The sequence below is a fragment of the Bos grunniens genome, chromosome 22, assembly GCF_055505025.1.
Source record: "Bos grunniens cultivar Pamir isolate PY7600 chromosome 22, Bosgru_T2T1.0, whole genome shotgun sequence".
Classification (NCBI taxonomy): domain Eukaryota; kingdom Metazoa; phylum Chordata; class Mammalia; order Artiodactyla; family Bovidae; genus Bos; species Bos grunniens.
The window spans coordinates 43022573-43047212 of record NC_141186.1 but is presented as its reverse complement, the minus strand read 5'-3'; positions in this window follow the sequence as shown (position 1 = coordinate 43047212).

Sequence of the window (24640 nt, the reverse complement as noted above, 5' to 3'; positions counted from 1 at the left end):
GTCTCATTGAGCAAAATTCAAGGTGTCACCTGGAGGGGTGGTATGGGGGAGGTGGGAGGGGGGCTCAAGGGGGAGGGGACATATGTGGACTCGTAGCTGATTCACTTTGTTACAGAGCAGAAACCATACAACATTGTAAAGCAACTGTCCTCCAATTAAAAATAAACTAAAAAAAGAAAAACAATAATAACGCTAATAATATCAGACAATTAAAAAAAGGCAAGGTGTCACAGGGCTACATTTTCAGGCTCCAGGGGAAAATTGGTTCCCTTCCCTTTTCTAGTTTCTAGAGGTCACACAGCTTTCTTGGCTTGCGACTCTTCTTCACATCTCTTTCTCTGCCTCTCCCTGCCTTCCTTTTCCATTTTTAAGGACCCTTGTGGATAATGGACCCATGTGGATAATTCAGGATGATTTCCCTATTTTAAGGTCAGCTGACTAGTAACCCACATTCCATCCACAGCCTTAATTCCCTTTGGGGCAACTTACAGTATGGCTTCGTGTTAGTCACTCAGTTGCATTTTCCTCTTTGCGACCCCATGGACTGCAGCCCATCAGACTTCTCTATCTGTGGGATTCTCCAGGCAAGAATACTGGAATGGGTTGCCATGCCCTCCTCTAGGGCACCTTCCTGACCCAGGAATTGAACCCTGGTCTCCCACATTGTGGGCAGAGTCTTTACCGTATGAGCCACCAGGGAAGTCCAGCATGCAACTGAACATATTCATAATGTTTGGAGTGAGAAAATCACTTCCAATGTTTTCAGAATTATAAAAGTAATGTTTGCTTATGGTGAAATATTCAGAACAGAGCAGAGCTATAATAAATAATCCTTTAAATACTCACTGTCTACAATTTCTATGTAGCTTTCTAGAATTTTCTATGCACATACAAGCATGTACATGTGCGTCTCTCTTGTTCTCTGTTTCTCCTGTCTTTCCTTTTCTGCTCCTCTTCTTCTCTTTCTGCCTGCTATCCAAGCAGCCATCCGTCAATCCACCCATGCCTTCAACTGGTATGAATTTCATTCCACACCACGGGTATAAGAAATGTCATATTTCTGTATTTTTCTAAATCAAGTTAAATCTCACTCCAAACCTCCACTTGTCAGGGTGGCAAGAACTTTCGTATCAATCATACTTCACCTCAGTACCAACAATAATTCTGGGACTCTGCTCAACCTTCCTGGCCGTCAAAAAATGGGAGTAGGGAGGGGCTCGGTGATATTATGGAAATGGGGTCTGGCATTTCTTTTCTTTCCACAGATTTGATGGGTTGGAGCTGGAGGACAAGGGAAAGGCACATGGCACTTGGATTTTCACATGAGCACTGGGTGGAGCCAGAGAGATGCCTTTCCAACCCTTATGTTTCTGCAACGTCTCTTTGCTTTTTTTTTTTTTTGTTTTAACTTTTTTCTTTTGTATTGAAAGAAAGTGAAAGTGAAGTCGCTCAGTTGTGTCTGACTCTTTGTGACCCCATGGACCGTAGCCTGCCAGGCTCCTCCATCCATAGGGTTCTCCAGGCAAGAGTACTGGAGTGGGTTGCCATTTCCTTCTCCAGGGGATCTTCCCAACACAGGGATCGAACCTGGGTCTCCTGCACTGCAGGCAGAATCTTTACCGTTTGAGCCACCAGTATAGCCTATTAACAGACAATGTTGTAACAGTTTCAGATGGACAGAGAAAGGCCTTGGCCATACATATACATGTTGGGGAAACAGTGGAAACAGTGTCAGACTTTATTTTTCTGGGCTCCAAAATCACTACAGATGGTGACTGCAGCCATGAAATTAAAAGATGCTTACTCCTTAGAAGGAAAGTTATGACAAACCTAGATAGCATATTCGAAAGCAGAGACAATACTTTGCCAACAAAGGTTCGTCTAGTCAAGGCTATGGTTTTTCCTGTGGTCATGTATGGATGTGAGAGTTGGACTGTGAAGAAAGCTGAGCGCCAAAGAATTGATGCTTTTGAACTGTGGTGTTGGAAAAGACTCGAGAGTCCCTTGGACTACAAGGAGATCCAACCAGTCCATTCTGAAGGAGATCAGCCCTGGGATTTCTTTGGAAGGAATGATGCTAAAGCAGAGGATGAGATGGCTGGATGGCATCACTGACTCAATGGACGTGAGTCTGAGTGAACTCCGGGAGTTGGTGATGGACAGGGAGGCCTGGCGTGCTGCGATTCACGGGGTTGCAAAGAGTCGGACACAACTGAGTGACTGATTTGATCTGATCTGATCTAATTCTTCCCCAAGGGGCTTCCTGGGTGACTCAGCAGTAAAGAATCTGCTTGCCAATGCAGGAGACACAAGAGATGCAGGTTTGATCCCTGGGTTGGGAAGACTGCCTGGAGGGGGAAATGGCAACCCACTCCAGTATTCTTGCCTGGAGCACCCCATGGACATGGGAGCCTGGCAAGCTCTAGTCCATGGGGTCACCAAGGGTTGGACACAGCTGAGCACACACACGCATTCTCCCCTCCAAACCCCTCCCAGCCAGGCTGCCACGTAACACTGAGCAGAGTTCCCTGTGCTCTACAGTGGGTCCTTGTTGCTGCAACCTCCCTTTGGTACAAACCAGTGATGTGCTGGTAAAAAGCCTCCCACTTCCTTCCACAAAAACCCTCAACTGTAGTGTTTGCTGATTCCTGTGCTGTCAGTACTCTCACTGCATCCAAATCAAGCTATTACCAGCTTGGAAGAATTCCAAGAGTTAAAAGCCAGATCCCGGAGTGGGTAAAAGCCATCTCCGGCATGCCAAACCACCACTGGGCCTCAGCACACTCCTCTCTTGGGGCAACTCACCGGGTGGTGGCCTCTTCCCCGCCCCATTAACATATACCTCTGTCTCTTTGTGTTTTCCTGTGGCCACCTGAGGTGGCAGCCACAAAAGACAGCTTACTCTCTCATCGCTGATTGCTCACAGGGAACGGTTCCATAGGTTTAGTTACAACTGTCTAATTATGTCTTAGAAGCTCATTTCAAAAAAAGCTGATAGATAAATTAGTGCAATTAATAGGTCTTTATAAAGCATGTAGGAAAACCCTGGCTGTCATAAACGAGCCTCCATCTAAAGAGTATGTTCTAATTGAACCTGCTATGAAGGGAGAGGCAGGAGCTGCAGCCCAGGGGTGAGCAGAGGGTGGCCCCTGAACCTGCCGGCCCAGCCCTGCCCTGAGAATTCCCTTGGAAGATGCTCTTTTAGAACCTCAACCTCCATATGTCCCAAGTCAGATCCATCAGTGTCCTCCACAGACCAGGTTCTCTCTGGATTTTTCCACTTCTGTTGAACACACCACCATTATCCTGGTGTCTCAAGCTCAAGACTGTGGAGGTGACCTTGACCCAGCTCTCTTCCTCTCGTCCCCCACACAGACTGCACGTGTTGCTACTCTCAGAACTTTGAGTCTCCAGCATCTGTCACCTGGTCTACTCTGCTTCCAATCCTTGGCAACCCATGCTTCCTAATGGCCTGTGGGGCCCTGGAAGGCACCCCCAGCTCTTTAGCTTCATCTCATGTCACCAGCCCTTGGTGCTCTTGTTCCAGAAAAGAGAGTATTCAATTCCTCCAAGTTCTCTTGCCTTTCCAATTTCTGTTTTCCCTGCATGGAACACTCTTTCCTATTGGATTAGTCATGCTCAGTTAGGGTCCGTGGTGATAATAAACTAACCCACAAATTTTAGTCACTTAATGCACTGAAGTGTATGTCTCACTCCTGTGAGGTGCAGTGTGGGATGGGTGGTCCTTCTCCATCTAGAGAAGTGACCTCTAAGGTCACCGTGCAAAGGGACAGTTGGATGAGGCATCTGGCACTTTGCTGACTCAGCCTGGAAGCGTCAAAGGTCACTTTCTCTCGCTGTCTATTGGTCAGGACTGGTTACATGGCCCTAACCTAACTGCAAGGCAAGCTGGCTAATGTTGGGCATGCCTGGTGAGCACCACTGCTTGCTGCCGCACTCTCCTCCTTCCTCTGACCCACTCTTCCGGTCATGAAGAGTCACTTCCGCCAGGTTCGCCCAGGGAATTCAGGACGGAAAAAAAAAAAAGATACTGGCCTGAAATAGTAAAGGTGCATATCAAAGGAATAATTTCAATGAGCCCAGACACTTGAATCTTCCCACAGACAAGCACTAAAGTCATTGACTTGAGATGTCTGTTTTCTTGTGATTACTAGAAATCTTTTGATGTTCAACTATACGTTTTTATTTTTGTTTTTCAGCGAAATTCCTATGTATCCCGGCTCCTCCTTTACCACTTTGGGACAGTCCCTTACGGCTATCTGAGAGGCTGTTTTCCAGGCTATCATCCTCAGTAAGGTCCCTGAATAAAACCTAATTCACACTTTCAGGATGTGCGTTTTTTTTTCTTTTCCATTAGACGTGTGTGCTGTGCACACCCTCACTCTTAAACGTTCTGGCTGGATGTTGACCCTTCTCCCAGCGGTGAGCTCCATGAAGGCAGGGACCTGCTCTGTGTCTTATTCAGGGCTGCCCTCCCCACAGTGCCTGCCGTACAACAGGGCTCAGCAGGCGATTCTTGGGGGCAGGATTCTGGAGGGGGTGATTCTGGAGGGGAGGGCCAGCCTGCACCCTGGCATTCAGGGCTGTCTAGGACCTGAGCCAGTCCACGGCCTTCTCCCTGTCCCTCTCACCCAGCTGCTCTGGGTTTCAGGTCTTTCATGTAGAGCACAGTGTATATGCCCTTGAACTTTTTGCCAGGCAACTCTGAACCTGATTGCAAGCTCCAGTATTTACTTGTTACAGAACATTAAGCCAATTCATTATACCTCAATAGATTCCATTATACCTATTTAATGGTGGGCATTCAATGAAAAAAAAAAATGCTTTCAAAACGTGTTACCATTATTACAGACTATGGCACATACCATACTTCACTAATTCTCAGATGTACATTTTACCCCACCTTTCAACATATCTGAAATTGGATGCATCTTACAACTGCTGTTAAAAAAACACTGTGTCATTGTTCAATTTGTGGCTTTTCTTCTTTTTTGATGGTGCGTGAAATATTGTGTGTCTTAGATTCCATGACACACGGGTGGCGGTGGTTTAGTTGCTCAGTCCTGTCTGACTCTGCGGCCCTATAGACTGTAGCCTGCCAGGCTCCTCTGTCCATGGAATTCTCCAGGCAAGAATATTGGAGTGGGTTGCTATACCCTTCTCCAGGGCATCTTCCCCACCCAGGGATTGAACCTGTGTCTCCTGCATTGCAGGCAATCTCTTTACTGACTGAGCCACCAGGGAAGCCCTATGACACATGAGTGTTAATAACTAATCATTATTAACTGTTGCTTTTGTCTCTTAAAATGACCTCTACCTCTGGTAAATTTTTATCTGCATACATTTCTCTTATCCTTTCAAATCTTTTTGATGAAAATGAATGTGAAGATTCAAGACGAGGATACCTTCCCATCAGTACCATAGTGTGGGACAGATGTTATAAATTTTGCCTGTGTCTCTTCATCTAAGAGGTCTCTGCTTCTCTCTCACTCTATTTCTCTTTCTTTTTAATTTCTTCCAGTGTGGCACTCACCAGAGTCTACCTTGGATCTTATTAAAACATTTACTAAAATTAGTCACATCTAATTTTTAAGCATTGACAATGTGCACTGTTACGCTCCTTACAATATTTACATATACTGTCTCCTTGAATCTGCACAATCTAGGATACAAGCGTTATTTCTAAGATGAAAAGACGAAGGCACAGAGACATCTGATAAACACAAAGGACACAGCCAGTGAACGAAGGAGCTGGGATTTAACTGGACTCTGTCTGATGGGAGATTGCACTAAACAGTCTCTCATATGTTCCCGATATACACAGCACAGGGATCACACAGCAGGTGCTCAAATCATCTTATGCGCTAGTGAGAGGAAGAGGTCAACTTGGGTTGGCACCTTAGTACCACTGGCAATGTAAATCTTCAGTTTTCAAAAGCCATATCAGATTCCGCTGATCTTTGCCACAAAGAGAAAGGTTCGATTTTTAAATTTGCAGCTTTTGCCTTTTCCAAAGCCATCTTGACCAGATATTACTACTGTTTTCTTTTGAATACTCCGCCACGCACATCTCGTACACAATCCCATTATCTCTTGGTAATTCCCACTCTATAAGCCCGCCCAGCTGTTTCAGAAGCATCTCCATGCCAGCAACCGGGACTATTGGATGGTTGCCCAACAGCACAATACAGAACAAGAAGAGCGTGCTAGAGTTACTGAAAATGCTTCCACGGACCATTCACTCCCCCGCTCCAGCATATGCCAGTCGCTGCCTCTGAAAGCCAGAACAGTGCAGGCTCCAGGGCTGCTGAGAAGGCAGATCTTCTTATCTGTGACCTCGTGATATGTACATGGAAGCAAGGAAGTGAACCCCCACCTCTGAGCACTGAGGGTGTGCTTACAGAGTGGGAGATCCTTCCCTTGGAGGGCAAGCGGACAATACAGTGGTGTTGATATGCTTATTAAAAGTGGCCTCCAGTGGCCAGTCTAATGGGGACTCCTGCACACATCAGATGAAGCCCACTCTCCTGCTAGCTGGCTTTGGTAAGTACAGACAAGTTTTCAGAAGCAGGGCAACAGAATGAGCATTCAAAACCACCTCTGCATTTAATGGTGGGAGCAAGGTGGCAATAAAGGCCACAGTCCCAGGACTGCAGGACATGCTGGGTCTGGGCCCTGTATGATATGCTCCCAAACATGCTGTGGAATCAAGCCTGTGCTTCTACTGGCCAGGGTTCTGGGCCCAGGCAGAGGCAGCACTCAACCCATCTACTCCTGTTATTCTTTCCTCTCCCTCATTTGCTTCCTAGTCTTCTCTACCCATTTCTTCAGGAATGTACCATAGGGGAGAGGCAGTTGTGGCAGGATCTGTCCATTTGAAGGCCTTTCTGCATTTAGCTTTGCCTGAGGGCTCCTGCTCTATACCCAGCCTCCTAAAATCTCAATTTAGGGCTCAGGAAGAAATGAGCCTCCAATAGGATCTAATATCCTCTAGGTGTTCCCAATTTCCACATGTGTTCCCATGGAAGCTGGATAAACTCTGGACAATCCAGAGAGAGTTTCTGGTACTGGTGGGGGACTGGGAGAGAATGGGGTGGGTTCTGGGTCCTTGCAGGCTCTGATGTTCCTTTTATCCACCTGTTTATCAACCCACCCAGGATGATTCATTGAACTGAGGTGGAGATGAGTGCTTCCTGCCCAATCTTTCCTTTTGAATATTACCCTTGACTACCCTGATTTGCCTCCTTGATATTTAACACCTTCCCCTTTCCCGTCCTAAATGTGTTCTAAGGTTGCCACCCCAGTTTTCGATCTTTTGTCATTTATAGTCTTAAGGAAAGGTAGAAAGATGGGCAGAGAAGAAAGGCAGAAAAACGTGATGATCCAAAAACCTATGATGCAGCAAAGGCAGTTCTTAGAGGAAAGTTTATAGCAAAACCTCAAGAAACAAAGTGAAGTGAAGTTAAGTGAAAGTTGCTCAGTCGTGTCTGACTCTTTGAGACCCCATGGACTATACAGTCCATGGAATTCTCCAGGTCAGTATACTGGAGTGAGTAGCTGTTCTCTTCTCCAGGGGATGTTCCCAACCCAGGAATCGAACCCAGGTCTTCCACATTGCAAGCGGATTCTTTACTAGCTGAGCCACCTGGGAAGCCCCAAGAAACAAGAAAAATCTCAAATAAACAACCTAACCTTACATCTAAAGCAAAAGGAGAAGGCAGAACAAAAAAAATGTAAAGTCAGTAGAAAGAAAGAAATCATAAAGATCAGAGCAGAAATAAATGAAATAGAGATGAAGAAAACAATACAAAAGATCAATGAAACTAAAAGCTGGTTCTTTAAGAAGAAAACAAAATTGATAAACCTTTAGGCAAACCAGTCCATCCTACAGGAAATCAGTCCTGAATTCACTGGAAGGACTGATGTTGAAGCTGAAACTCCAATACTCTGGCCACCTGATGTGAAGAGCTGACTCATTTGAAAAGACCCTGATGCTGGGAAAAGTTGAAGGCGGGAGGAGAAGGGGATGACAGGGAATGAGATGGTTGGATGGCATCACCGACTCAATGGACATGAGTTTGAGTAAACTCTGGAGTTGGTGATGGACAGGGAGGCCTGGCGTGCTGCAGTCCATAGGGTTGCAAAGAGTCGGACACGACTGAGAGATTGAACTGAACTGAACTAGGCAGACTCATCAAGAAAAAAGAGAAGAGAACTCAAATCAATAACATTATAAATGCAAAATGAGAAGTTACAACTGACACCACAGAAATACAGGGGATCATAAGAGACTACTACAAGTCAATAAAATGGACAACCTAGAGGAAGTAGACAAATGCTTAGCAATGTACAATCTTCCAAGACTGAGCCAGTAAGAAACAGAAAAAAAAATATGGACAGACAAATCACAAGTACTGATTGAAGCTGCGGTTAAACAACTCCTAACAAACAAAAGTCTGGGACCAGATGGTTTCACAGGTGAATTCTATCAAACATTTAGCGAAGAGTTAACACCTATCCTTCTGAAACTCTTCCAAAAAGGTTCAGAGGAAGGAATAATCCCAGGCTCATTCTATATGGCCATGATCACCCTGATACCAAAATGAGAGAGATATCACAAAAAAGAAAATTATAGGCAAATGTCACTGATGAATGTAGATTCAAAAATCCTCAGCAAAGTACTAACAAACCAAATCCAGCAATGCATTAAAGCATTATATACCATGATCAAGTGGGATTTATCTCAGGAATGCAAGGATTCTTCAGCACATGTAAATCAAACACTGTGAAATACCACATTAACAAACCAAAGAATAAAAACTATATGATCATCTCAATAGATGCAGAAAAAACTTTTGACAAAATTCAACACCCATTTATGATAAAAAAGCTCTCTAGAGAGTGGGCACAGAGGGAACCTACCTCAATATAATAAAAGTCATATATGACAAACCCACAGGAATCATTCTAAATAGTGAAAAACTGAAAGCATTTCCTCTAAGATCAGGAAGGAGGCAAGGATGTCCACTGTTTTCAGTTTAGATCAACGTAGTTTTGGAAGTCCTAGCTATGGCAATCAGAGGCGGAAAAGAAAGAAAAGGAATCCGAATTGGAAAAGAAGTAAAACTGTCAGTGTATGAAGACAAGGTGATGCTATACACAGAAAATCCTAAAGATGCCTCCAGAAAGCTGCTAGAGCTCATCAATGAATGTGGTAACGTTGCAGAATATGAAAAGTAATACACAGAAATCTCTTGAATTTGTATATACTAACAATGAAAGATCAAAAAGAGAAATTAGGGAAACAGTTCCATTTATCATCACATCAAAAGGAATAAAATACCTAGGAATAAACCTACCTAAGGAAGCAGAAGACGTCTACTCAGAAAACTGTAGGATACTAATGAAAGAAATAAAAAACGACACAAACAGATGAAGAGATATACTATGGTCTTGGACTGGAAGAATCGATATTATGAAAATGTCCATACTACTCAAAGCAATATGCATATTCAATGCAATCCCTATGAAATTACCCATGGCATTTTAACAGAATTAGAACAAAAAAGTTTACAATTTGTATGAAAACATAAAGAACCTGAATAGCCAAAGAAACTTTCAAAAAGAAAAACAGAGCTGGAGGAATCAGTCTCTCCAACTTCAGACTAGACTACAAAGCTACAGCCATCAAAACAGCATGGTACAGGCAAAAAAGAAGAAATAGAGACCAATGGAATAGGATAGAAAGTACAAAGATAAACTTACACACCTGTGGTTACCTAATACATGACAAAGAAGGCAAGAACATACATGGAGAAAAGACAGTCTCTTCAATAAGTGGTGTTAGAAAAATTGGACAGCTACATGCAAAAGAATGAAATTATAACACTCCCTAACACCATACACAAAAATAAACTCAAAATGGATTAAAGACTTAAATGTAAGGCTGGATACTGTATAACTCAGAGGAAACCATAGGCAAAACACTCTCTGACATAAATCACAGCAAGAGTTTTTTTGACCCATTTCCTACAGTAATGGAAATAAAAACAACAACAACAAGAACAAATGGAAACTTATTAAAGTTAAAAGCTTCTGCACAGCAAAGGAAGCCATAAAACAAAATTAAAAGGCAACCAACAGAACTGGCAGAAAAGATCTGCAAATGAAGTGACTGACAAAGGATTAATCTCCAAAGTATACAGACAGCTCATGTAGCTCTATATGAAAAGCAAACAAGCAACCTAATCAGAAAATGAGTGAAAGATTTAAATAGATATTTCTCCAAAGAAGTATTACAGATGGCCAAAAAGTACACGCAAAGATGTTCAACAGCATTAATTATGATAGAAATGCAAATCAAAACTACAATGAGATATCACCTCACATGGGCCAGAATGGCCATCATCAAAAAAATCTGCAAACAAGGAATGCTGGAGAGGGTGTAGAAAAATGCAACCCTTCTACATTGTTGTTGGGAATGTAAGTTTGTACAGTGACTATGGAAAAGAGTTCCTTAAAAAAAACTAAAAATTGAATTACCATATAATCCAGCAATCCCACTCCTGGACATATATTTGGAGAAAAACCATAGTTCAAAAGGATACATGCACCCCAGTGTTCACTGCTGCACTGTTAACAACAGCCAGGACAGGGAAGTAACCTAAATGCCCATCAACAGAGGAACAGATCAAGAAGATGTGATATACACACAGAATGGAATATTACTTAACCACAAAAAGAGTGCCATTTGCAAGGACATGCATGGACCTAGAGGCTGTCATATTGAGTGAACTCAGAGAAAGACAAATAGCATATGATATTGCTTATATGTGGAATCTAAAAAAAGGATACCAATGAACTTATTTACAGAACAGAAATAGAATCTTGGGATTAATATACACACACCACTATACATAAAACAGATAATTAATAAGGACCTACTATATAGCATACAGAACTCTACTTAATACTCTTAATGACCTATATGGGAAAAGACTCTAAAAATGGATGTATGTATACAAATAACTGATTTGCTTTGCTGTACAGCAGAAACTAACACAACATTGTAAATCAACAATGTTCTGATAAAAATTAATTAAAAAGAAAAAAAATTTACTATGTGAGTTCCCTGAGGGCAGGTGATATGTCTGTCTGTCTTGCTCACTGCATAGGACCCCAGTGCATAGGACTGTCCCCAAAGCATGGTAGACACTCAAGAAACATCTGTTAGTTGAACAGATAAAGTAATAGTACCTTTTTGCATTCAAAAAAAAAAAAAAAAGAAGAAAGGGAGAAGGTCATAGCTGGAGAGGCCAAGTTGAAATGTTATTTAGGGCTGGGGATGAGGACAAGAAAAGGAGAGGAGAGAACTACCTATGAGGCCAGGAGTGGAGGGGCCTGGGGAGATGCCGTGTAGAGAGGCTGTGCTGGGGGAGAGAAAACTGGGAGAAAGAGTCAGCAATACTTGGGGTTAGTAATTTGTTCCCCTTTTAGTTCCCTAAGGAACACAGATAAACAGAGAAATTCTTAAATTTTTTTTTTCTTCCCTTAGAGGCTGGATCTCTCTTATTTGAATATGACTCTGTAAGAGATTCGGCCAGGGATGCTCCTAATATATTAGGGCTGCAAAAAAAGTTTCATTACTTCTACTCTGCCAGACTCTGTGCTAGGCACTGAGGGAACAAATCTGAGTAAGAAATGATCCATGGCCGAGGAATTCATGGAATTCAGTGATTCTAAGAGGTGATGATTCAAAGATCCTAGTTTTTTAGAATTTCATTGTGCTGAAATTCTCAACCCCACTGCAATGGCTGGGCAGTACATTTCCAGCACTTGAGCCAGAGGGCAGGATTTCTGGGAGGAGACAGTTTAGGTCTCCTCTTCCTTTTCTTAGGAAGAGTCTGCGAGATGCAGAGGTTCTGGGAGCAAAGGCCAGGTGCCTCTGGGAGGATCCTTATCACCAACTCAGGGGACTATTTCTGCTCCTGAGACAAAAAATTCATCGTGGTATAATCATTACTCTGGTTCCAGTTCCGGTTTTTGTCCCAGCTGTCTTCACTCTTTGGCTGTCTCTCAATTCACACTTGGCCACTAGAACAATGCTTGAAATCCACGATAGAGGCCAACCTTGACCTAAATCCGTTAAGAGACCTAAGTAAATTCATTGAGTTGGGTGTCTTTTAATCTCTGTTGAAAGATAATAGCTTGTTAGTTTAACTAAGCCTCTGTACCTTGATGAAAAATGTTGTTTAGAGAAAATATTGATTGAAGTTTCATCCCTATCAGAAGGCTTATGTGTGTGTGATTTGCCAACATTTGCTTGTGAGTCTTGATGTTCCAGGGACTAGTAAAAGTGGCTGAGACCCCAGAAGATGTGTAAACAGGACCTAACTGAGTGGGTATTTCAACGGTTTCCTTTTGCTTAACATTAATCCCTCTTGTATCTCTTAAGTTTTCACTCATCTGTCAGTATTTCAATTTACTTTCCTCCCCTCTTGTGTGGCTTCCCTGGTGGCTCAAAGAATCTGCCTACAATGCTGGAGACCAGGGTTCAATCCCTGGGTCAGGAAGATCTCCTGGAGGAGGGCATGGCCACCCACTCCAGTATTCTTGCCTAGAGAATTCCATGGACAGAGAAGCCTGGCAGGCTACAGTCTATAGGGCCAGAAAGAGTTGGACACGACTGAAGCGAATTCACACACATGCACAGAGAAACTAGAGGACTTCCCCAAAGTCATACACTCCCAGTCCTGGGTTCTTTCCTCCCCAGGAGGCTGCCTGGCATTCCTCCATGAGGACAGGCACCAGTGTATCCTGTGGCTTGAAATCCTTCTGAAAAGATGAAGTCAACACTCACCAAAGCACTAGGGGATTGCCTTTTTATGTTTCCCAGTGGGATGAAATACAATGTCTGGTGATACATAGACTTTGCCTCTCCCAGCCCCAGATCAGTGTTTCCCCATCTCCTACATACCTGACCCAGGCCAGTCAGGGCTTGGTGGGGATCCCACCCCTTATGCCACGACTGGCAGGGAGTTCTCTTACTTCCTGCTCTGTCCACACCCACAAAGTGTAAACATTAAAAGCAAATGTTTGAGAGGATGCTTGTTCCTAGAGCTGGGTGGTTTCAGGTTTATAGAGAGTAATCATTACCAAATACACTCCTATTCTAATTTCCTTATACTAAACATATGTTTTACAGCTGGGTGGATTTCCTTCATACCGGATCTGCCTCTATCAGAATGCGGGGCTTAGCCAAGACTTTCACAAGGGTTTAGCTTTCCACCCTGGCTGCCAACTTGCACCTTTGTTCCTGGAACTAAAGTAAAAGTAGGCAGGGAAGAACCAGTGATGTGTGGACAAGGGGAGGGTTTCCTGTCCTCCCCCTAAAAAAAACAGGTTAGACTCTTCCTGAGGGATGAAGGGCCTTAAAAGCCAGGTATTCGACTGAAAGCAGTTGGGGAAATTTCAGGCATTTTTGCCACTGGTAAGGAGAGCCAATGCACTTGGCTATTCACGTCACCGCCCTTCCTCTGTCCCTCATCATTTCAGGAACCCCACCATTCCAGGGATCCAAGGTGCTTGATGCAAACTCATTTTACTGTATATCTTGGGATCTGACCCTTAGGGGAGCACAAAAAACAGGAACCCATGTAGCTCTGTAATACACAAACTTTAGATTCAATATTGACATTCTGTGCAATCAGTTCTGCTTCCTGTAATAAGGAGGTTGGCATGTGGTGAGGGCTCTGGGCATTTTGTGTGTGTCCTTGTGCTCATTGGTCCCCCACCTCTGACAGCTTTGTTAATGGGTAAGTCAGTCTCAGTGCTGCTGCTGCTGCTAAATTGCTTCAGTCGTGTCCAACTCTGTGCAACCCCATAGATAGCAGCCCACCAGGCTCCCCCGTCCCTGGGATTCTCCAGGCAAGAACACTGTTGCCATTTCCTTCTCCAATGCATGAAAGTGAAAAGTGAAAGTGAAGTTGCTCAGTCGTGTCCAACCCTCAGCGACCCCATGGATTGCAGCCTTCTAGGCTCCTCCGTCCATGGGATTTTCCAGACAGGAGTACTGGAGTGGGGTGCCATTGCCTTCTCCACAGTCTCAGTGCATTAGTTATCTATTGCCATTTAACAAAATACTCTGAAATTTAGTAAAAAGACAATGAATATCGATTATCTCACATAGTTTCTGTGGGTCAGGTATTCAGGAGCAGTTTAGCTATGTGATTCTGGCTCAGAATCATAGGGGTACCAAAACAGGTTGCATGTCCCCTAAAAATCATGTGTTTTTTTTTTTTAATTATTGGAGAATAAAGAAGGCTGAGCATTGAAGAATTGATGCTGTGGTGTTGGAGAAGACTCTTGAGAGTCCCTTGGACTGCAAGGAGATCAAACCAATCAATCGTAAAGGAAATCAGTCCTGAATATTCACTGGAAGGACTGAGGCTGAACCTGAATCTCCAATACTTTGGCCACCTGATGTGAAGAACTGACTCACTGGAAAAGACTCTCATGCTGGGAAAGATCGAGGGCAAGAGGAGAAGGGGGTGACACAGGATGAGATGGTTGGATGGCATCACCGACTCAATGGACATGAGTTAGAGCGAACTCCAGCAGATAGTGAAGGACAGGGAAGCCTGGTGTGCTGCAGTCCATGGGGTCGCAAAGAGTTGAACACAACTGAGTGACTGAAAAATACACAACATAGTTGATTTTCACTGTTGTGCTGGTTTCTGCTGTACAGCAAAGTGAATCAGTTATACATAGATGTATGTCCACTCTCTTTTAGGATCTTTTCCCGTATAGGTCATCACAGAGCACTGAGTACAGTTCCCTGTGCTATGGTAGGTCTTCATTAGTTATCTATTTTACATAAATCAGTGTGTATATATGTCAATCCCAATAAAATTCATAGGCTAAATCGTAATGGCCAATGTGATATTTGGAAGTAGGCCTTTACGTCATGAAACTGGAGGCTGCAGGAAGAGGACTTCTTAAGAGAGAGCCCAGGGAGCTCCCTCACCCTATGTACCATCTGAGGACATTGATAAGACAGACATCTGTGACCCAGGAAGTGAACTCTCATCAGACACAAAATCTGCTGACACCTTGGTCTTGGACATCCAACTTCCAAAACTGTGAGAAATAAATCTGTATTGTTTATAAACCACCCAGTCTATGGCACTACTGTTATAGCAGCCCACATGGGCTAAGACAAGGTCACAGGCAAAATGCTAGCTGAGGCTCTGAGGTTGTGATTAGGGCGGGATGATTCTATTCCAGGATTGCTCACTCACATGTCTGGCCAATTTGGCCTGATTGTGGGTGGTGGCCTTAGTTCTCTACCTTCTGGGTCTCTCTGTAGGGTGGCTTGAGATTTACCACAACATGCCAGCTGCCTCCTCCAGAGAGAGTGATCCAAGAGAGGGTAGCATCATACCAAATGTCTTTTATGACCCAGCCTCAGAGGTCACATGCCATCATTTCTGCAAAGTCCTACTGGTGACACAGGTCAGTCCTATTTCGTAAGTAAGGGAACCACACATGGGTGTGGGAACCAAGAGGTGAGCGACCTTGGAGGCTGGCTACATTTGGTTTACACATTGTAACTCCAGTTCTCTTATCTACATTTTCACTATTTTCCTGAGCAGCATTAGTTTTGAGACTGAAGCGTGAATATACCTGCCGAGAAGCCTATCTACATGACCCTCCATGCAGCTAGGATCTGTGGGGGACAAGGGACTCTCTTGGCACTATGGAATATACAGAAGAGGTAGTAACAGCTCTGTTAGCTTCCGTTTACCTATGTTTCTCAGAAAACTGTGTTGGAGTTAATGGAGATGAGAATCAAACATTTAAGGGGGCTTGCATGCAAACAGGAAAAATAGCCAAATTTTACTGAGCACCTATTATGTGGCAGGCATTGTGTTAAACAGCTCATACGCTCCTGTAAATGTGTATACCTGCCATGTCTCTGATGAGGCCCCCAGTCTGTTATCTCCCCGCTCACTTTCCATCATAGTGAGAGTTAACTTGTTCAGCCTCCATGTAATGATTACTGCAAGTCAGGCTTCCATCTTATCAAAAATACAGCTAAAGTTAGGGGGCTTTTTACATGCCCAGTATGTTCTATCAAAGACTTCTGGAAAATATTTCCTTTAAAGAACAGGAGCTGTAACAAACTGCCACAAACTCAGGGGCTTAAAACGATACAGATTTATGACCTCACAGCTGTGTAGGTCAGAGGCCCAACACGGCTCTGCACTCAAGACGCGGGCAGGGCTGCACTCCTTCTGGAGGCTCTGGGGAGACTGTTTCTTTGCCTTTTTAGCTTTGAGAGGCTGCCTGCATTTCTTGGTTCATTGTCCCTCTTCTCCATCTTCAAAGACAGGAAGGTGACACCTCTCTGACCGCTCTTCTGGTCCTCATGGTCTCCTTCTCTGTCTACAGTGGGGAAAGCTGCTTTTAAGGACTCTTGTGCCTAGACAGTGCCCACTCAGATAATGGCTAATCCTCCACCTCAAAGTCCCTAACCTTCATCACATCTTCAAAATCCCATTCGCCATACAAAATTAATACATTCACAATTTATGGGGATTAGAATGTGGACATCTGGGGGGGGCATTATTCTTCCTACTATTACTATAAGTGAAGGAACTGGGACTCGGCTTACAGTACAAACACGGTCATTAAGACATTGTGTTACTGGAGGAGGATAGACATATAGAGTAACTGAACATGAAAGTCCAGAATAGACACACACAAGTATGGCCAGCTGGTTTTTGACAAAAGAGCAAAATGGAGGAAGGATAGTTTTTTTTTTTAAATAAAAGGTATTGGAATAATTGGACATCTTTAGGCAAAAAAAAAAAAAAGCCTAAAGATGACCTAAAGCCTCTCATCTTGTACAACAATTAACTCAAAATGGATTATAGATCTAAATATAAACTGTAAAACTATAAAACTTTTAGAAGAAAATCTTGTGACCTAGGCTAGGGAAAAGAGATCTTAGACATACCATCAAAAGCACAATTCATAAAAAGAAAAAAAAAAAGAAAACATTGGATTCCATCAAGACTAAAAGCTTTGCTCTATAAAAGTCCCTGGGCATCACCGACTCAATGGACATGAGTTTGAGCAAAATCCGGGAGATGGTGAAGGGCAGGGAAGCCTGGTGTGCTGCAGTCCAAGGGGTCACAAAGAGTTAGACACAACCTAGCGACTGAGCAGCAACGAAAGGATGAAAAGACAAGCTAAAAAATGGTTGCGGGGTGGGGGGGGGGGCGGTAATTTGCAAGTCTCATATCTGACAAAGGACTTGTATACAGAATATATAGAGAACTTTTTAAACTCAAAAGTAAAGAAACAAATAATCCATTAGAAAATGGACCAAGGAGTTGAACAGACATTTCAACAAATGGAGATATAGATAGCAAACAGATGCATAAATGTATGTTCAACGTCATTCGCCATTAGTAAAATGCAAATTAAAACCATGATGAGATACCATGACTCCTCTATTAGAATGGCTACAGTAAAAAACCTTGACGAATCAAGAAAGTGGGGCACGAGTACATATCTGGTGGCGATGAAAATGGTACAGCCACTCTGTAAAACAGTGTGGCAGTTTCTTATAAAGTCGAGTATATGTTTACCTTGCAACCCAGCAACTGTGCCCCTGGATATTTATCCCAGGGAAATGAAAACATTCTATTCCCACAAAACCCATTTAAGAGTGTTTATAGTGGCTGTATTTGCAATAGCCCCAAACTGGAAGTTGCCCAGACATCCTTCACCAGGTGAATGATTAAACAAATGGTGTTAGAGTATTATTCAGCAGTAAAAAGAAATGAACTGTTGACACAGGCAACAATTTGGATGGATCTCAAAGATATGCTGAGTGAAAAAAAAAAGCCAACCTCAACTGTTATATATATTTACATTTATACAACAGTCTTACCGAACAATAGTGATGGTCGCTGGCAGGCAGGAGTGGTAGAAGGTGTGGCTATCAGGGGACAGGCTGATGGAGCTTCTTTGTGGAGGTGGAACAATTCTATATCCTGATTGTAGTGGTGGCGGCACAAATCTATACACGTCATAAAATTTCATAATATATATACCCATAAAATGCAAGTAAAAACTGGTGGAATCCAATTCATAATTAATAGTGTTGTTTCAATTTTTTTGATAATGTGTTTATGTTGATGTTATCATTACACTGTGTGACCTGTGCGTCTTAACTGTCTGTGCTGTTTTTATAATTTCCTGTATTAATTTTTTCAAATAAAAATTAAGCAAACAAACAAAACCCCCAAACACAACACCCTGGCTTTTCTCACTCCACGCCTGCGCTCTGTCTGGGTAGCACTGATACTCCCCATCTCATGCTTTCTCACTTGCCTTTGCCACGGAATCTGAACTGAAAAAGAGAGTAAACCACATCTGGGGTGAAACAGTGTCTCCCAAAGGACTCCGTTGAGTACTCATTCGGCAGGATTTCATATTAGGCAAGAATGAAGCCCTTTGAGTTTCCACTTTGAACAGAGACATAGGAGAGAACTCTTTCTCCCCTTCTCCGTTCCTCCTTCCTTCGGGTTGGAGGCCCTGTTCCCCGTCTGACGACGGACCTGCATGAAATACAGAATGACCAACAATCCACTCTGGAAGCTGAACGTGAGGGGCAAGGCCTTTGGGAAACTGAGGTGGAGGGTTACGAGGAAGTAGATCCAGGACTATTACATTTCCTGGTGACTACAGGGTTGGCCACAAGGTGAATCCTAAGTTTTTAAAGACACCTCCTTGTGTGGAGAAAAGGGAGCCCTCCCACATGGCTGGTGGGGATGCAATAAAAAGTAACACTTTACAAACGCCTTTGAAGAGGAATTCAGGAGTGACTTAAGTGGTTCTGGGTCACGGTCCCTCACCATACTGCGGTCTTTTGAAGGGAGCCTGGGAGATCTGATTCCGAGATGGCTCACTGGCATGGCTGCCCCATTTGTGCTGGTGGTTGGCATGACACTTCAGTTCTTCACCATGTAGACCTCTCATAAGGCTGCTTGACTGCTCTTACGACACGGTGGCTGGCTTCTTCCAGGAAAAGGGATCCAAGAGAGAGCAAGGTAGAAGCCACAAAATTATATATGATGTAGTCCTGGATGTCATGCACCATCATTTCTGCAATATTCTCCTAGGTTACACAGGTCAGACCTATTCAGTGGTGTGAGAGGGACTGACTGACTACACATGGCATCAGCTCCAGCACGAAAGAATCACTGGGTGCCATCATGAAGGCTGGGTACAAAACCTTCTAACAGAAAGAAATTACTGAACGGAACAGCCTTAAGTGGATGACAGGAGTTCTCAAATGGCTGAGTGGTCTTTTTCCAGAGGCCGTACCACTCTTCCTCTCCACAAGAACTGGCGTGGGATTCTGGGGTCACAATCTGCTCATTCTTTCAACAGGTATTTACTGAACACCTACTGTGTGCTGTCAGTCTGCTTAGGACCTATGCAGGAGCCCTGCCAGAGAAGCACATCCCAGGAGCACAGTCAGAAAGCAGACACACAGCCCGGGAAGAAGTACCGCCTTGAGTCATGAGCAGGCGTGCATGTTTACCGTTCTTCCTAGTTATTCTTTTAAGTAGGGGCTCCCACGAAGTGTGCCATCCTGAACAGCACTTCTGCCCTCTGTTTGTTTGCTGGGTAATGACTTCGTTTCACGTGCTCTGCTTAAATGGATGGACTCCCCTCTCCCGCTCCTCTCACTGGTCATAACTCTTTCTGTTCCCATTTCATCGGAGACAGGTGCCCTCCAAACCACACTCCCCACATTTATCACAGCTAAATAGCTTCCTGATGCCTTTTCCCATATTTCTGAAAGCAAGCGCCTCTTACCTTACACACAGAGCCTAACCAGAACAGGAAATGTGATTAATGCACAACTTACTTCTTCCCTCAGGTTATTTATGTCTCAGTCAAAAGTCCAGGTTGCCAGTGAGAGACGGACTCTGGCCATTTTCAGCATAAAGGAATTTATTAGAAGGACATCTGAGTTCTTCGAATGAAAGGTGGTTTGGAAACCAAACTTGGGAGGTGGGTGAGAACCAAGGCCTTTCTGAAGAGCCAGGTGGCAGGGGCAATGCGGTCAGTGTGCACTGAGTCGCTGCGATAACGCACCTTCCAGGGCTCCTCCTGTCCTGACTTCATGGCCTTAAGATTTAAAATTCTGGGAGAGAGCATCTGTTCGGCTTGGCCAAGGTAAACACTGGTCCCAGGCTTCAGAGGCAAGAGCTGACCCATTTTGTCTTAATAAGGAAGGCAAATATTTCTACACGTTTACTAATTCTCTAGATGGCTCTAGTTCAGATTCTCTAAATGGCTCAGTCACCATTCTACTCAAATGGAAGCTCTCCACTGCTCAATGAGGAGTCAATTACTGTACTGTCCTTAGGATCCACCCACGGCTTGTATTAATATTGTCCGCCAATGAGCCATCCAAGATAGCAAACGCTCTTGAAAGTATTTCAATGGAATGTTCTATCAGTTTACCAATACTCATCTTCTAATGTCATTTATTACAGAAAATTAGATGACTGTAGCATGAGCAGAAGAATATTGATTGCCAGCCTCTGAATTTTTAATATGAGTATTTGATTTATAAATTAATCCTTCATTTCATTAATTAGAGTAGCAAGCCCGTCTCTCATTCAAGCTATGGTGCTGAGGATTACTGTGACTTTCCTGTCGGCAATATTACATAATCATAATTTGTTAATATGAGTTTCATCTCTGGTCCAGGTTTTGTGTCCTGCTGTGGCAAGCAGCCTCATGCTTTCTGGGTTTGTAGTTATCCTTCTGTGGTCCACATTTCATCTTTTGTTCTCAATCTACTTGCCCATTTTGGCCAACTTTTTTCTGAGCATCTTCCACAGGTTGATCTCTCCCTTGCCTCAGGATCTGATAATGTTATCAGGAAGGTATTCAGCTCTTGTTGGCTCACAGGGCCTCTGATTGTCCAAGTGAATGTCCCTTAAACTATTGTCCAAGTGAATGTCCCTGAACCCCAGCTTGCGTTCAGGCACAGGCACAATTGGTTCCCTGTTGAATGTTTGAAAGAATGAGTAAGTGAACAAATGCTTTCTGTTCTCCAAGCATTTTCCACAGTGAGTATCCTGTTTCATCTTTTACAACACAACACCCTCGGATTGTTGCTGATCAGAAGCTCAGGTTCTGGAGTCTGACAGAATCCTATCTTTGTCATATAGGAGCCATGCGATCCTGTTTCTTTGTCAATAAAATAGGAATAATCAGACTCCCCATCTCACAGGGTTAACTGTGTGGTCACCCTGTGCGGAGGGCAGGACGAGCCTCCTGCTACCCCACATTGTTACTGGGCTTTCTTATTGGCTTGCCCAGATTGGGTGGACAAAGGGAAAGGGGAGTGCTGGGGGCTTAAAGGCTGTCAGAGGTCAAACATACGAAATGGAGTCTGACTCCATTTATAGGACTGTGGTGAGAAAATCACAGCTGAAAGCATTTAGATTAGCGTAGGGCTATAGTGTTTCATAAACGGATTATTAATGCAGTGACGGTTTAATTTTTTTAAAGAAGCCTTTGCATCTGTTGCCCCATTTCCTCTTTATATCAACCCAAGCAACTGGGAAACCTGGTCAGAAGCAGGTCTGGCGCAAAGGAAGCATTTGACAAGTGACAGCTGCTGTCCTCAGGATCACTGTATCCACCATCAATCCCCGTTTAATCATCGTCACCATCACCACCATCACTACCATGGTTACTGCCACAGTCCCCCACGACTAACAGCAGCAGCATCACGACATCATTATCTTTGTCATCATCATCACTATTATCAAAAGATTTCTCATGGATCATCAACTTTTTTAGGTTTGAGAACTATCTTTTCTCTGTCACTGCAGACCAAATGACATGAGGTATTAGGAACAAAAAAAATATAGACTTACCTGGCTTAAAAATAATTAGTGCCTCAATTAGCAAGAAATCCAAGAAGGTGATTCTCAGAGGCTCAGAGACATTATTAAAGACTCTGGCTCTTTTCTCCTTTCTGCTCTGCTGTTCTCATTGCATCACCAGTTCCTCAGCTGGTTAATGACATGAAGTGGCAGCAGCATATAGAAATGTGTGTTTTGGTAGAAAAAGGGACTAATTCTTTCATGAGTTTTCTTTTGCTAGCACATCAGCTCTTTTACCTGTCTCCCCTCAGTCCTTCTCGCCTTAGCAGCCTGGGCTGCATGAGCACTTCCTGTGAGAAGGGGTAGGAGGGTTTCTCCAGAGGTACTGGGCAAGGGAGGAAACGACTGTCGGAGGAAAGCTGGGGCTCCTCTCCTGCTGTGAATGACTAAGTAAATACCCTGGAGTCTGCTTACCACAGGCGTAGCCACAGCTCTCTCGAGGAAGCTTCTGGTGGCTCCCTCACATGTGTAATGTCTAGAAAGCCAAGGCCCATGTGGCTCAGTCCCCAAAAGGTACTGCAACGACAATCATATAGGCAACACCATCAAGTGCTTTTATAAATAAGTTCTTTTCTTTGTATTATTCTGAGCATTCTCATAATGACAGAATCCTCACTGATTTCCTTGAAATTTTGTTTTATAAATCTTCTCATGCCATGATGTTCTCTAGACCCTTGACCCTCCACACACAAGAAGCAAAAGCTTCCTTCAGATCTTGCCCCTGCCTGTTACCCTTCTTCACTCCCTTTGCCTCTTAGCTTTCTCACCCCCAAACCCACCCAGCTGGTCCAGCCTCTCCTTGGAGGGTGGAGCCCGGAAGTAAGCTATAATGGTTAATTTTATGTATCAGTTTGTTTGGGCTATAGTGTCCAGATATGCTCAAACATTATTCTAGCTGTTTCTATGAAAGTATACACACACACACACACACATATATGTATTTTGTTTTTGGATAAGGTTAACATTTAAGTCTGTGGACTTTGAGTAAAACATTGCCTTCTGTACCGTCAGTGGGCCTCCTCTAATCAGTTGAAGGCCTTAAAAGAACAAACTGAACCTCCTCTGAGCAAGAAGGAATTCCGCCAGCTGATTGCCTTTGGACTTGAACTGCAACTTTCCTCTGAGTCTCCAGTCTGCCAGTCTACCCAGCAGATCTCAAACTCATGAAGCCTCCACAACTGCATTATTCAATTCCTTACAATAAATCTCTGCCTCTCTCTATACACGCATTTTGCTGGTGCTGTTTTTCTAGAGAACTCTGTCTAATACTTTGGACCAAGCTTGAGACCTCTTTTGTGGGTGGGGGGTGAGGAAAGTCTGAGAGTACATTAATGGTTAATTTTGATTACAGCACAGATAGGAAGATTCTGGATACTGCATTTTGTTTTCTGTAGGTGCAGGTCAGATTTACTGCCCTGAGCAGATTCCCTCCTGGGTAGACACTGAACACCCAGCCAGCTACATGGAACAGCAGAGACAGTATGTCCTGCCTACCCCAGTGATAACCCCTGAGGACCCAGGCTTGGCCCTAGACCGGTGGTCCTCAATACCGGTGGTTCTGTCCCCTGGGGACATCTGGCAAAGCCAGAAGACAGTTTTGATTATCACGACTGGGAAGCAGGGGATGTTACTGCTACGTCTCTAGGAGGTAAAGGTAGGGACATGGCTAAACGTCCTACGAGGCACAGGACTGCCCCACAGCCACCCCCTGACAAAGGGTGGTCTCACACAAATGTCAGTAGTGTCAAGGTTGGGAAACCCTGATGTAGACAATTAAGTAACAATACAACAATACAGTATTAATACTTAATACTTAACAATACAGGCCTTCAACTCTACCTTCCATGCGATGCCTGTTCTCCTTCTCTTGCCTGTTCCTGCCTCGCTTACTCTCTCTCTCCTTTATTTCCCTGTCTCTGTGTGTCTCCATGTCTGTCTGTCTCTTTCTCTCTCTCTCACACACACAAGCTCTTTTTTCTAGAGGGATTCTATGAGCTGAGAGAATTATGACAGAGATCGAAAAGACAGCAGCATTTATTTCACTATATCTCTGTCCTCTAACACCTCAGTGCTTACAGCCCAAGGCTCTGGTACCCTAGCATAAAATCTGTGAGATTTAAACGTATACTAGGAGATGCCTTGTAAAACATACAGAATATGATCTGACAAGGTCCTTTCCCAGTGTCCTACTCCACACAAATCTCCGGGCAATAATTCAACTTCAGGGCTTTTCTCCTCTTAAAATAGGTGTGTGACGCCACCCAGGCCCTGGCCTGAAGTGCAGATTGTAGTTAACATTGAGCACTTCCTTCTCTGGGTAATGGATTTTATTTCACCAAAAATGAGCATTAAAGAGCTTCTAAGGAGACACCATTGTTTTTAATGATGGTTTTGTTTGCCTTAGAAAATGTGAGATGTTGCTTCATAGTGATAATAACCATTAACTCTGGGTTTATTCTGGGGTTAATGGATTATTATAATGCTGAGGAAAATTATTTTCCAATAAATGTTAAATTTCATTTTTTTCTGAACCTCCTCTCTCTTTGCCACATGTTCAGTGTCTTTTCTTCTGCTGTAAAAATGTGCAGATCCCAGATAAATGGGCTGACAAATCTGGCCGTTTTTTC